This window comes from Chionomys nivalis, chromosome 8 (genome assembly GCF_950005125.1).
Source record: "Chionomys nivalis chromosome 8, mChiNiv1.1, whole genome shotgun sequence".
In the NCBI taxonomy this organism is placed as follows: Eukaryota; Metazoa; Chordata; class Mammalia; order Rodentia; family Cricetidae; genus Chionomys; species Chionomys nivalis.
The window spans coordinates 33,742,497-33,757,130 of record NC_080093.1 but is presented as its reverse complement, the minus strand read 5'-3'; positions in this window follow the sequence as shown (position 1 = coordinate 33,757,130).

Sequence of the window (14,634 nt, the reverse complement as noted above, 5' to 3'; positions counted from 1 at the left end):
AGAACCAGGAATTCTTTCTTTAGTTTGTCCAGACTGAAAGCCACAAGTAGTAAAAGAACAAAAATGGGTCAGAACACCAGGCAGTTGACATCTGTCTCAGCACTTGAGAAAGAGGGTCATGAGTTCAAGGTCAGCTTGGGTGGATAAGAATCTGAAAATAAATAAATAATATAAATTAATAAGTGGAATAAATGGGGTCAGATTCTTATTATCTTTGGGGGCATCTGAATGAGGTAAAACATATACAGCCATAACTCAGTTGCTCGTGAGCAACAAGAGCTCGATAAATATTACCATTGAAATAAGTTTTGTTTATTTAAGAAGATGACTTTTGAAACTCCTCTAAAAATGCATGGCACAACATCCGATTTATCCTCGCTCTATTCATTTTTACTAGATTTTGTTAAAGCCTCAGTGCAATCCCCACATGTGAAGAAACAATTATCAGCTCCCTCTAGCCATCCGTCTCAGACCGACTGTGACTTGGACCACTTTCCCATAGAAACGATGCTGTAAATAGAATCGGTTCCCAGAGGGACTGTCACATTCTTTCAAAACTGTAAGATAGCTAGAACAGTCATTGATGGGGCCAGGAACACTGACTCTACATCACCACCTGGACCTCTCAGCATGCCAAAATCCACTGGCTCACAGCGGCTCTGGATAAGACAGAACCTTAAGATGTTTGGAAATGCTGATCAGCCAGGGCTGGTGGTAAGAACCCACTGGTGATGCTCATGGGCAGTGATGCCTGCTCTTCCTGACAGTCCCTAGATCAGACCTTAGTGGAACGGAGATTGTCTTGTCATGATTAAGTCATTCCATACCCTGATGGATGGTATATGGTGCTGGGACCCAGGGAAAGATAACCCCTAAATATAGATGATTTTCTTTTCTTCTTCTTTAGCATGCTGACCCATTTAACCTGCAGAAAATGAAAAGACTTTAAAGGGCTTCTGGCTTCTTTTACCCAAAGTCAAGAGCAAGATTTTCCCCACAAGTTCCTTTATCACCATCAAGACCAGACTATAGAGAGAGCACTATTGCCTTCCATCAGGAAAACCCCAGGAGCTAGCTGGAAAAAATAGATTAACCACACCTGCAGGGGGTTCCTTACTAAATAATGTCTGTCCCTTGCACTCATTCGAACTCCAAACAGTCTGTCCAGATCACTCCTCCCCCTCCTTAGAGCCCCTCAGAACTGTTCACACTCATACTCTCCCTCCTCCTATAATGTATGTCTTAGGATTCTGTTGCTGTGAAGAGACGTTATGATCACAGCAATGTTTGTAAAGGAAAACATTGAATTGACTGGCTTACAGTTCAAAGGTCTAGTCCATTATCCTCATTGTGGGACATGGCAGCACGCAGGCAGACATGGTGCTGGAGAAGAAGCTGAGAGTTCCACATCCTGATCCGCAAGCAACAGGAAGTAAATGGAGTCACTCTGAGCATAGCTTGAGCACAGGAGACATCAAAGCCCACCCTACAGTGACACACTTCCTCCAACACACAGGCCATACCTCCTAATAGTGCCACTTCCTCTGAGCTTCTGGGGGCCAATTACATCCAAACTACCGCAAAGTACATGTTTTAAAATCCTGTTCAGAAAGTGAATGGCCACGTCCATGGCTGTCCCCATCCTAAGCTATGGCTTTTCCCCTTTGCACTTTACTGAGTTCGCATTCCCACCCTCCCCATACACTTATCTTCAGTTAGTTCAAGTTTCCTGAAGAGGATGAAGGAAAATTCCCTCCCCTGGTGTAGGGGCTTGGGACCATTCTCTTCTCAGTCATCCCAGGCATGGCTGGACCAGGGCAGGAAATGAGTGCTTCAGTGGAGACTTTTACCTTGGCCAGGGGAGGGAAGACACGATCCTCTCATTTGTAAGCAAATTCTAAACAATGGGCAATGTCTAAGTGAGCGGTTGGGCAGGAGAGCTCTGGACGCCTGGAATAGGCTTGGATCAAGTCATGAGGTGGCTCAGAGCCGCTCCCCACCATGGGTAAGGACACCCACAAGAGAGAAAGACTGCTCTGACTTATCTTTTCGGTCTAAAGGTCTTGATGGACAGCTGGCACTTCTCAGCTGTGGGAGTCCATGGAGGGGAGACATCTGTGGTAATGCAGATGAAGGCAATTTGGGGGTGCAGGAGGGGGTTTGCATCACAGCAGGGAGCAGACTAGGGCCAGCTGATGATACAAGGACAGTAGATTTGTAGAAGATGTCAAAAGCATACCCCCACTGGACATCTGCAGGGAGACAAACTATTCTAAGCCCTTTCTGAGCCCTGTCAAGCTCCACACTTGTACCGTGATGTGCTCTTACTGTCCTATTTGTCTGTGGGGAAGATAAAGCAGAGAGCGGTTAAGTACCATGCCCTCTATCAGGCATATGATGGCTATCAGAGCTGAGACTGAACTTACACAGCTTGCCTCCTGTGGCTGGGAGCTTATCTAGAGACATCTTTCTCTTTCATATGGCAGCATTTACCAGTAAGAGCCCGAGAGGTACACAGCAAGGTGTTGTATAAGAGATAAACGAAGTTAGTGAAGTACAGCTTTTGTTAGCATAGCAAGCTCTATGTGTGTATGAGATAAACAGTCAAGATCCCTTTGTAAAGTTGAAAATTTCTTTTTGATCTTAGCCAAAAGTCAGAGAAGATAAAGTTGAGTTTCCTTTCTTCTCTTTTTTCTTTCTTTCTTCACTCCTTCCTTTCTTCTCCTTCTCCTCCTCCTCCTTCTTGAGATTATACATAATCACATCATTTCTCCCCTTCCCCTTCCTCACTCCAACCCCTCCTGTGTTATCCCTTCCACTCTCTCTCATATTAATCACCTCTTTTCCTTTCATAGTTGATACCAATTCAGTTCCTGTGTTACCTCTGTGCATATATTTCCATTTGGTGTTGGATAACCAATTGGTGTGCTCTTCCCCGGGGAAGACTCTTTAGCCCACTCTCCACGTTCCTTGGTTGCCTAAAGATTTTTGTCTACAGTTTTTTTTTTCCCCTGAGCTTTCCTGCTTCCACATTAGCTTATATGTTAGTGTCACTCTTGTTCAGGTCTTGCGTAGGGAGCCATGTTGGTGAGAATGTATGGATATTGCTTCTGGCATATCTAGGAGTCGTAATGTCACAGCAAACTTCTTGCTCCTCTTGGCTCTTACAGTCTTTCCTCCCCTTCTTTTGTAAAGATCCCTGAGCCTTAGATGCAAGAGTTGTATTCAATATGCTATCAGTTGGGACTGGGCTCTACCTCTCTATATTTTGATCAGTTGTAGTTTTCTGCAATGGTCTCCATCTGTTGCAAAAAGAAGTTTCCTTGCTAAGTGGTGAGAACTATATTTATCTGTGGGTATAAGGATAAATAATTAGAAAGTAGTTAGGGATTGTCCTGGTTTTGTAAAGTGGTGTTGGTAGGATCGCCTCCAAGATCTATGATTTCACTCGCTCTGGGCTAGGTTTCCAATACAAGGCCTGGTTTTCTCTTGTTGAGCAGGCCATACGTCTAATAAAAGACCTGTTGGATGGAGCTAAGGTGTGCATGGCACTACTGTACGCTTAGGATTAACTGGCCATGCTGGTTGTTGTTGTATCCATACTCATCATAGTTGTATATGAATACTGGCTCCTCCCCTCCTTTGGTAGCTTGCATGATGTCTTCTGGTGAGTTATATTTTGCCTGTGATGATCAACACCCCACACTAGAGAGTCTTGGCCTCTGAAATTTAACAGTAAACTGTTGAAAGCATTAAGTTTCCATGACACACACATGACTAGGATGTCTCCCAAAGTCTTTAGAGGCTTGCCTGGACGCACTGTTTCTAATTTGTACTGCGACATATTTGGGTGCTTTATTTCACGCTTCCTAAGTTCTACTTCTTCATAATTATACTTCTAAGAATAAGATTCTGTACTTAGTAAACAAGTTTAAAAGCTCTCGCTGCAGGTTGACTACTAGTCTTCATTTCCTGTGGAAGGGGGCGGCTGGGGAAACATACAGGATACTTCAGAGACTTTATGTTCTTTATAAAGGAAATAAGCACAGTTTGAATATTTTAAAGCACCTGTTAATAAGTACACATCACAGCAAAAATTTCTCCTAAACCCTACAATCTTACAGAACTGTATGAAATTAAGTATAGCGTTCACAAATAAATCTATTTTTAAGTGCCCCTGGCTGTCTTTGCTTTCGCAGCTTGCCTTCCTTTGTAGGAAGCACATAAGAACTAAATGATAATCTTTCCTAAACGGCATGCATTTGCACAGCACCACCATCTAGGGTGTCTCAAGTACTGCTTCATGCTCTTAACTTAGGTTAACACATTTAAACTGCACAATAACCTTGCCGGGAGGTATTGTTCTTATCCTGGAGAATCCATGACATAGAAATGCTTCCGCGTGGAATGCAAGGTCATTCTTTGGGCTGGTTGGCACAGCCAAGTATCACTTTGGCTATTAGTTACTAGCTTATTTTTTTTTTAAAATTTTGATTCTTCTTTTTAAAATTTGGTTGGTTGGTTGGTGAGTGGGTTCTGTGGTACTCCGGGTTGAACCCAAGGCCTCACATATGCTAAGCATGTGCCATACCACTGAGCTACAACCCCCAGCCCTAAAGTTTATTGTGAAAAGAAGTTTCACATCGTTAATATAAATAGAAACTCAGTGTCACTTGTAATAAATAGGAAGTGACTACAGAAATGGATAGAAAGAGTGGAAAAACAACCTGATTAAATCCTTGTGTGGGTTTTTGTCTACCAGTCAGAGCTCTGCTGTGTCTTCCTTATGAGGAAGGAGTAAACAGAGAAGAGCAAGTGTTTCAGAATTGTGCAAGCTATATTAATACAAAAGTATGCGCTAATGACAGAACAAAGCCAAAGAATAAATAAGAGCACGTATTCATAACATATGCTCTTTAACACAGTTTCTGCCTCGCCTTGTACACCTCTCGGTCCTGAGCTTCAGTTTTCTGTCTGAAAAGAGAATAATCTCTGAGGCTTAGACAAGTCGTTTGCAGAGCCCAACAGATGAGAGTTATGATATGATAATTATGATCAGTGGTCACATAATATGGGCAGAGAAAGGAGCGCCAGATCCTTTAGCCAGGGTCTCTTGCCAGATGTTGGGGACTCTTGTTTGAGAATATCAGAACTACAGGAGCGGGGAGGTGCTGGTTGAAACTCCTATTTCTTAGCAACCTTTTTGGGTGACTGCGTGGAAAATATATGCTGGGGAGCTTTAAAGGGTGGTCAGGAGACACAAATACCTCTAGACCTGAATAGCTTAAAACGGCAGAAAAACCAGACACCCCACAGCATTCAGCTCCTCGCAGTTGGAGGATCATTTGGGCTGCAGGACCTGCACCTTCCCGGTTGACGAGAGAAAGGACAGGCAGTGGAGGTCAGGTTCCCAGGGCCTTCTCTCCGAGTGCCCCTGTTAGCTTCCTTCTGTTCCAGCCACTCTAGGCTCAGAACGTTACAGGTTCTCTAAGACTTATAGCTCATATCTCCACAGTCAGGGCCACAGGATCTTAGTCTACAAAACTGTTACTGACTATGTAACTACTACTAAAATGTACTTTAATCAAGTGTTTATAGAGAAACAGAAAAATGAACCTGCCGAGCCCCGATTACATCAATATTATAACAAAGAGACAACTCCAGATAAAGAAACAGTAATTTCATTTGTTTCATTTGGAGTTTTGGCCTGTCTTGAGGAACTCTCTTCTAAGGGACCCAGTCTTGACTGGTAGTATCCTCAAGGAAGAAAAATGCAGGAAAGTCAAAGCAGAATCTTGAGTGACAGATGAAAAACCCAGTGTTGAGTTGTACAAGTAACATGCAGATCAGGAACAGGAAGCCTATGACCCTCTGGGAGGGGCAGGATGTGGGCCACCAAGTCACTGGTCTCCAGGAGAGGCTGATGGGGATTTCTGAAAGCACCAGAGCCATTCCTAGTGCTTGGTGGAGACCAAGGGTAACTTGAAGACCTAGTCTTAGCTGGAAGATTAGGTGGCAGATGGTCACAAAGCCATTCCTCTCTCCTATTTTCCTGGTAACACTAGAAATAAAAACCTCACAACCAACCATCCTTAAGTCTCCTGGTCAAAACAGCAGAACCTAACTCTGGTCCTAGGTAGAGGCATGGTATCCTGATCTCTACAGATTAGAATGTTTTAAACTAACAATGAAACTGTTGTCTCCTTCCTTTAAAGTAATCTAGCTGGGCCTGTCAATCACTTACTGGTCAGGAATCCCCCCCCCCCCGGAAAATCTGATTGACCTGAACACAAGCTAAAGCAATGGGAAGAATAATTGTTCCCTTAATGAGATAATGTGTTAACATCCCGGAAGCCCCTTTGCGCGTGGTTCTGCTAAGCTGGCCTAAATTTTCCTTTTTCTTCTATTTCTTTCAGACACTGGTATAGCTGAAACACACACTCTTAATATTCTGGGCCTTTTCACCCTTTATCTGAAGCCCCCTTCCCCTTCCTCTATGCAGCAGTGGCTGACTTCTATTACTGAATAAACCTTTCTGCGACCTTAACTCAAAGGGCTTGACTTTCTCTCACCCCTTTCTCCTTCTCCTCCTTCTGGCAGTTGCCAAGATTTACTGCCTGCCTGCTCTCTTGTTTTCCCCTAAAATGCTTCTTCAGGCTTCCTTCCCAACTCTGTTTCTAACTTCTTCTTTTTCCAAATTTGACTGAGAGCCCACAGAAGGGAACAATAATTTCCCTGGTAACCCAGGTAGTGACAGCGGATCCAGCTCCTGCTTTCCCTCATACTCCCACACAGGACTCATCCCCTTCAAACAACCAGCAGTGGCAAGGCTGCTCCCCACTCCTTCAGAGGCCCCGGGCCTGCACCCCACTTCCACCAGAGCTTTCTTTCCAGTGGAGATGGAGGCAATGACCTTGCTCAAGAGCTATCCCTTCCCAGGAAGAGCCTCTGGCCAGTAACTAGTTGACCAAGAAGACAAAATCTTGGTCCCTTGCTTCAGTTTGGGATGACACTAGAGACAGTGGCGCTCAACCCGTGGGGCCACATACTAGATATACTTCATACCAGATATTTACATTATGATTTACAATGCAGCAAAATTACAATTATGAAGCAGCAACAAACTAATTTTATGATAGGAGATCACCATAACACGAGGAACTGTGTTAAAGGGTCACAGCATTAGGAAAGTTGAGGACTACCGATCTAGACAGACATCATACCAGAGCTCCCTGCAGAGCTGACTAAAGTCTTAGTGTTGTAGCCCTGTTGGGGGTCAGCCTTCCCTTACCCCTAGGTCTTCCTTCACTGCTGCTGCCCTTTTCCTGCTCAGAGTAAGCCAAGGCTTCTGGAGCTCTCCATGTAGCTCACCATTGCTATCATATCATACGATGTATGGGCAGGAACAGAAACAGCTTCTTCAAAAATAGTCTACTGGGAAGAGGGATGCACGGTGTGAGGGACTGGCCTGTAAGAACGAAGTAAAGAGAGGGAGAAGAACTGAGAGAATCTCTGTGAAACATTAGATGGAAATGAAGTGAAAAGTGCCCCAAAGCAAAATAGCCAAGAGCAAAATAACTTCCCTGAAGCTTTTCCACACACCTCATGTGTAGCATTCCCTACAGCCAGCAAGGCACAGCCACCATTTGGCCTTCTCTGTGCCCCACAAACAGCCCAGAAGAAACAGTGCCAAGGCCTGGATGGGAATGAGATTTGAATCTGCTCCTCCAGCGGGGGCCTTCTGTGGTCAGTGGCAGCAGGTTACAGCAAAATGGCCTGTGCTTTCTCTGGGTTAAGGAGCGAGGGGGAGACAAGCAGCTCAAGTCGTGGCTCCAGGGGAACTTTTTCCTTCCCTGACCCTGCTCGTATCTCAGGCTGGTCTTGCAGCTTTCAGCATTTCTGACACTTTTCCAAGCTAGACAGAGAGGAGGGCTGGTGGCGGCAGGCAAGAGTCTGTTCTTTTTCTGCCCATTTCAATGGCTAGAAAAGAAGAAAAAAAGATGGTGTGGTTTGGTCTTGTAGGATGCAGGCCATGACCATCCACAGTCTGTCCCAGGGTAACTAGGGACTGTTCAATTGCTCTTTATTAAAGTCTAATACACCCCTTTCTGTCTACCTCCTCAGCAGCCTATCCATGTTTGTCTAATCAGCACTGGTCAGCACAAGGCAGAACCACATCATAAGAGTAGCAGTTGGGAGGCAGGGGTCAACCACGCTGTAATATTTAACTATATTACTTAAAGCAACTGGCGAAACCTCATTTTAATTTTCAACTTCAAAGAGAGGCCTAGGCCAAGGCACCTACAACAGTATCTCTCTAGGACAGATTGTGTAAAAGAAACAAGGCCTCCATTAGCCAAGCTAGTGGCTCTGCTGGCTCCTGTCAGTCTATAGGGCTGTCACTGACCTGAGAGAGACAGGCTGATAATGGTGGTAGGAGTGTGAGAGAGGATCACAGTGTATTCTGAGCATCCTTGAAGAGGAACAGAGAAACCAGACAGGGACAAGTCTTTGTCAGGATCTGATTCGCTGGGATGTTACAGCGAGATAAATGGCAAAGTCTGAGGGTTTATGAGGCAACACATGAACTTCAGCCACGCTTGACCTTCTTGACTCGGACTGCTAAACAGCTCCAAACATCCCAGAATATTTCAACTGGTAACAGTCCACCTTTAAGAAACCAGGTGAATTTGTGTAAAGAAGTACAATTCTAGTTGTTAGTGAATCATTTAAAGAGATGGGTTGTTCATATAGATCTCGGTTCCTTTTCTATGGCTGTGACAAAACATGGTGACCAAGGCCATTTAGAACAATGGACATTTAATTCGGGACTCACAGCTGCAGAGGGTGAGAGTCAATGGTCATTGTGGTAGGATGCAAGGCAGCAGGTGAGTAGGCATGGCTCTGGGGCGATAGCTGAGAGCTTACATCTTGATCCACAAGCATGAGGCAGAGAGAGCTAACGGAATGAAATAGATTTTTTTGAAATCTCAAAGCTTGCTCTCATTGACACACCTCCTCCAACAAGGTCACACTGCCCAATTCTTCCACCAGCTGAGAACGAGGTATCCAAAAATATGAGCCTACAGGGGCCATTCTCATTCAAACCACCACACATGTCTAGTGACAAAGCAAAGGTTATGCCACTGCTGAGTGGCAGACCCTGGGCGTGGTGCTGTGAGGACCATGGTAAAGGACTGAGACAGGCACAGCCTCTGCCTTGCAAGCGTTTGTGAACTTGTAGGGAATAGAGACCTGAGGACAAATGAAGAACTACAGTTGGGTTGTGTGCTGTTCCAGAAGGATCTAATCTTATTAGAGCCAAAGACGTCTCCTGAGGTGACAGCCTCTGAGGCATCAACAGAGTCGGGGGAAGAGTGGGGAGATGGCACAGGAAGTAACTGAGGACCTGAGTTTGTTCCCCAGCGGCCATGTAAAAACTCTGGGAAGAAGAAATTATTGAGTTTTCTCCTGTGCTAGACATCAATAACTCACATTTAAAAGACAGATGGATTGAGTAAGGAAAAGAAAGAAAAAGCCATCATCTTGCTTCTCAGTGGTTTTAGATGGGAAGTGGGGACCCTCTGCTTCTGTCTGATGCTCTCAATTTATTTATAAGACAAAACAAGTAGTTCTGGGCTTCATGGTTTCCAACCTTTATTATTATTATTATTATTATTATTATTATTATTATTATTATTATTATCATTTATTCTTTGTAATATTCCTCTGTAAGATCAGCAATTTCTTAATTACTGACTGATTGGGGAGGGGTGAGCTCATTGTGGGTGGTGCCATTGCTGGGCTGGTGGTCCTGGGCTTATAAGAAAGCAGGCTGAGCAAGCAAGCCCTGGGAAACAAGTCAGTAAGCAGCACCCCTCCATGACCTCTGCGTCAGTTCCTGCCCCCAGGTTCCTGCCCTGTCGGAGCCCCTGCCCTGGCTTCCTTCTGTGATGGACAGTGTGGTAGAATTGTAAGCTTAATCAACCCTTTTCTCTCCATGTTGCTTTTTAGTCATGGTGTTTCATCACAGCAACAGAAACCTGAACTAAGACACTAATTTTTCCTCCCATTGAATAAGTAAGGATTTAGGATAGGCTAAGGCAGAAAATGGAGTGACTGGCCGAGAAGAAGATGGTCATATGTGTATCACAAGCATTTTTGTTTGATTTCTCTTCCTTTACATTTTGGCTGCTTTCATGGAAACGTTATTCTTAGTTAAAATAGGAAAGTTGAGATTTTTCCCTTTTATTATTAACATCCTAGATACAAACACTAATCCTTGGAACATGAGTTTCTTCTAGAAAAATTCACAAGATATATGAAGTGTTTCTGAAGGATGTGTTGCTCAGTTTCAGGTGTAGGAAGATGTGGAAGACAATGACTTGGCCTGTATTTATGCTGAGAGACATTTGTTCGCAGCCAGAAGCTTGCTCAAGCTGTGAGCTTGCCTTGACAGTCGCTAGAAGCTCTTGCAGTATTGTTAGCCTGGATTTTTAGAGACCTTCATTTAAATGTATCTGGAGGAATAGCTCACTGCGCTTGAGTAAATGTGGGGAACTATGAAGGAAAATATTAAGGATTTCTCTCCTTTCAGATAACTCTAGTTTGCATGTCAAGTTGCCATCAAACTAGATAGCACAATCGGATCGACAAGAGACATTTATAAAACTCCAATAGCCCAGATCTCAAGATTCTCCAAAGCTGACATTTTCTCTTTTCTTCAACATCTCATTCTTTGGTACAAAAGAGATAAAATGACTAAGTTTATGGACCCCAGGATGATGCATTACTAAGGTTCATTCAAATATATATAATTACTAGTTTTTTTTTTCAAAAACCACATTGTTCTGGTAATAAAAATAAAGGAGAGGGGAGAAGAGAACATGAGGGGATGGGATGGTCAAGATGGGGGAAAAACAGGGAAGGAAAGAGATACTTTGATAGAAGGAGCCATTCTGGAGCTAGCAAGAAACCTGGTGGTAGCGAAGTTTCCTGGAATCCACAAGGATGACCCCAGGTAAGACCCTGAGCAATAGTGGAGAGGGTGCCTGAACTGGTCTTCCCCTGTAATCAGACTGATGACTACCTTAATTGTCATCATTGAACCTTCATCCAGCAACTGATGGAAGCAGATGCAGAGATCCACAGCAAAGCAATGGGCTGAGCTCCCAGAGTCCAGTCAAAGAAAAGGAGGAACAATAATATGAGCAAAGACCATGAAGGTGATACCCACAGAAAAAGCTGACCTATTGGGAGCACATTGACTCTGAACTGACAGTAGGGGAACCTACATAGGACCAAACTAGGCCCTTTGAATATGGGTGACAGTTGTGTGGCTTGGGCAGTCTTTGGGGCCATTGGCAGTGGGACCAGGATTTATCCCTAGTATATAAACTGGCTTTTAGGAGCCTATTCTCTATGAAGGGATACCTTGCTCAACCTAGGTATAGCGGGGAGGACCTTGGTTCTGCCTCAAAGTGATGTGCCAGACTTCATTGACTCCCCATGGGAAGCTTTACCTTCTCTGAGGAGTGGATGGGAGGTGGGCTGGGGGGAGCAGGAGAAGGGGAGGGAGTGAGAACTGGGATTGGTATGTAAAATGAGAAAAGATTGGTTTTTTTTAATTAAAAAGTAAATAAAAAATAACCAAACAAAATATAAAACCACAAAGATGGTATGCCACAATCTTGGCTCTGTAAACAATATCCATTCCTATCCTGGTGCCCTCCGGGGGGGGAGGGGCATCTCATTGACAGCCTGAGCATGCATGTCTGCTCCCCGCCCCCCTCCCCACCCCCACCCCCGGCCCCAACCACCCTCATTCTCCAATTACAGTGAAATAACAAAATTGATATCTACAACCACAGTTTGGGCATTTTGAAGATTTGTGTAGATAGAATTTGACAAACCAATAAAGAAAAACCAAAGGAAGGCTGCAGCAAAAATCAATTTAAACATGTATGTACTGGAGGAGCTTCAAGCTCAGGGTTATCAGAGTCAGTGCACGTAGGGCTTAGTCAGTGATTATCTGGCCTATAAATTGGAAGATCACATTGCAAGCTTCCAGGTCCCTCTTATGCTATAGTTCTGAATGAGTTCTGTTGGCTCCCACGCTAAAGCCCTAACATTTGCTTGAAACAGAGAAACAGGAGTGTCCCTCAGAAGGGTCATCTGAACAGACATGCCATTCAAACAGAACGACACTCTTGTACTTAAGCTAGAGGTGGGGTGAGCAAAGAAGTGGGGAGAAGGGAAGAAATCAGGGGCTTCTTCTGATACCAGAGGTTCCCAGACCTCTTCCTCTGGGAAGAGGAAGCTCCTGTACCAAGGCAGTCCACTGCAGACCTGACAGTCCTACCCTGTGTCCCAGAAGCTGGCTCGTCCGTCCCAATCTTCGTCACCTGGAAGGCTAAATCAGTGCAATAATGTGGAGGAAACACTCAAACTTCGAGATCATTGAAGACACTATTGTACGAAATCGGGGCATATGCAAATAGACACATGAATATTAAATTAAGGAGCAAGGATGCAGGCCACCAAGCTCTTCTGGAAGATGGAGATTTTGGAAGCTTAGTATTTGTCTCAGATTTTGCAAGGGAGGGGATGTTTAGAAACAAAACAGAGATGACCTCTCCCATGCTGCAGACAATATAAACTCTCATTATAAACCTTTTCTTTTACACTTTGATCCATTTCAATCTAAGAAACTTTTGCCTTCAGATTATCCTTTTTGGTGGGAGCACCATTCACAACCAGGACAATTTTGGTACCCAGAAGATGTGTAGTGCTGTTGAGAGGTGGTGTTGATTGCCCATGGAAACGGGCCAGGATCCCTAATAAACCTGGTGCAACGCACAGGAGAGTTCCACCTAAGGCATCCTTAGGGCCTTAGTGCAGAGGCAGCAAGGAGGCTGTGTCCCCTTGGGGTACTTCCTCCCCCCTCCCCCGCTTCCTCTAGGCACCCCTCCAACTTTGGTTAACTTCCTTGCTTTGGGGTTCAAAATTATGTTGCCTGTTTTTTGTGACTGAGACACTCAGACATCTCGATACTGATGCTTGGTGCCTTTTGGGAAATAGTCGCAGTTCACAGTCTGAGCACAGCTGAGGTTCTTTGCCACTGAGCTTTCACTGCCTCTGAAAGCTTCCTCTGTGCTAGGCTACATGCATTTTTTAATAAATAAATCATAAATTCATAATTATTCAAGTTCCAATTTAAGGTGATTTTTCCCAATTCTTTGATTTTTATCTCTATTTCCTTTCTCTTATGCTGGAAATTTTGGTCTGTTTTCATTATATGCACACTATACATAATATATAAAAATTTAAATGACACTTTATATTTTTATGAACAATACTACGAGATACATTTTAGAATTACTTGTAGGTCTTATTTTTTATTTTATTTATTTTTTATTTTAATTATTGCTTAGGGTCTTAGCTGGGGTCATCCTTGTGGATTCCTGGGAATTTTTCTAGAGCCAGGTTTCTTGCTAATCCCAAAATGGCTCCCTCAATCAAGATATCTCTTTCCTTGCTCTCATATCTTTCCTTCCTCCCTCAATTGCTTACTTTATTTTATGTGGTTACCCTGATAGGAAAGTAGATTTATTCTATTTTTCCTTTGAAAAGCAGAAGAAAATAGGCATCGCTTCGCTTACTAGTCTTGGTTTAGTTTGGATTTTAACCATGTAAGGTATGTATCTAGTGCCAGCGTCAAAACTATTTTTGAAGGGCGCGCTCAAGTCAGGCTGATTTGTCATCAACCTGGTTCCTCCCGCCTGCCTCTTTGGCTCCTCCTAAAAGTAATTAACTTAAAATTAAATTTCTTTGCTACTTCGTTTCTTTTTGAAAACACAGGCATGCCCACAGATATGTTTTCACAGGGTACACTTTGTTGTTTATTTTGCCCTTTTATGAACACATCCTGGAGATCAATCTGTATAATGTGGAGATATTTCTTATTCTGTTTTACACTGGACTTGACAGACGTCATACAATGCACAGGAGAGCCCCAGACACAGAGGATTAGGACTCAAAACATCCAAACAGTAGAGGCTGCTGGGAGCCCTTCAGCTTGACTGCTGTCTCTCTAAGCATAACCTTCGGGGTTCTGATATTTTGGTGTACCCTCATTGGCTAACTGGGCCTTGTAGTTTCCTTTCTCTTCGTGTGATAAAGCACACACCAAAACCAACTTAGGAGAAGGATGGGGTTTGTTTGAATTACAGGTCTCAGTCCATCACTGAGAGAAGTAACAACAGGAACCCAACGTTGGAGCCTAGAGTCAGGAGCTGAAGCAGAGACCATGGCCATGCTTACTGGCTTGCTTTCACAGCTTGCTCAGCTTGTTCAGCTTGCTACCTCGGACAACCCAGCCTCCCTTGTACAGGGGTGGCACCACCCACAGTGGGTTAAGATCCTCTTGCCTCAACTGATAATCAAGAAAATGCCCCACAGAGTTGTATGCAGGGCAATCTGATGGAGGGAACTCCTTAGCTGAGGCAGCTTCTTCCCAGGTGATTCCAGCTTATGTCAGGTTGACAAAAAGCTAACCAGACCCCTCTTTTTTACTCACTTGACTATTTCCAGTTGTGGACAGTAACAAACAGGGCTGCTGTGCTGAGATCTGTA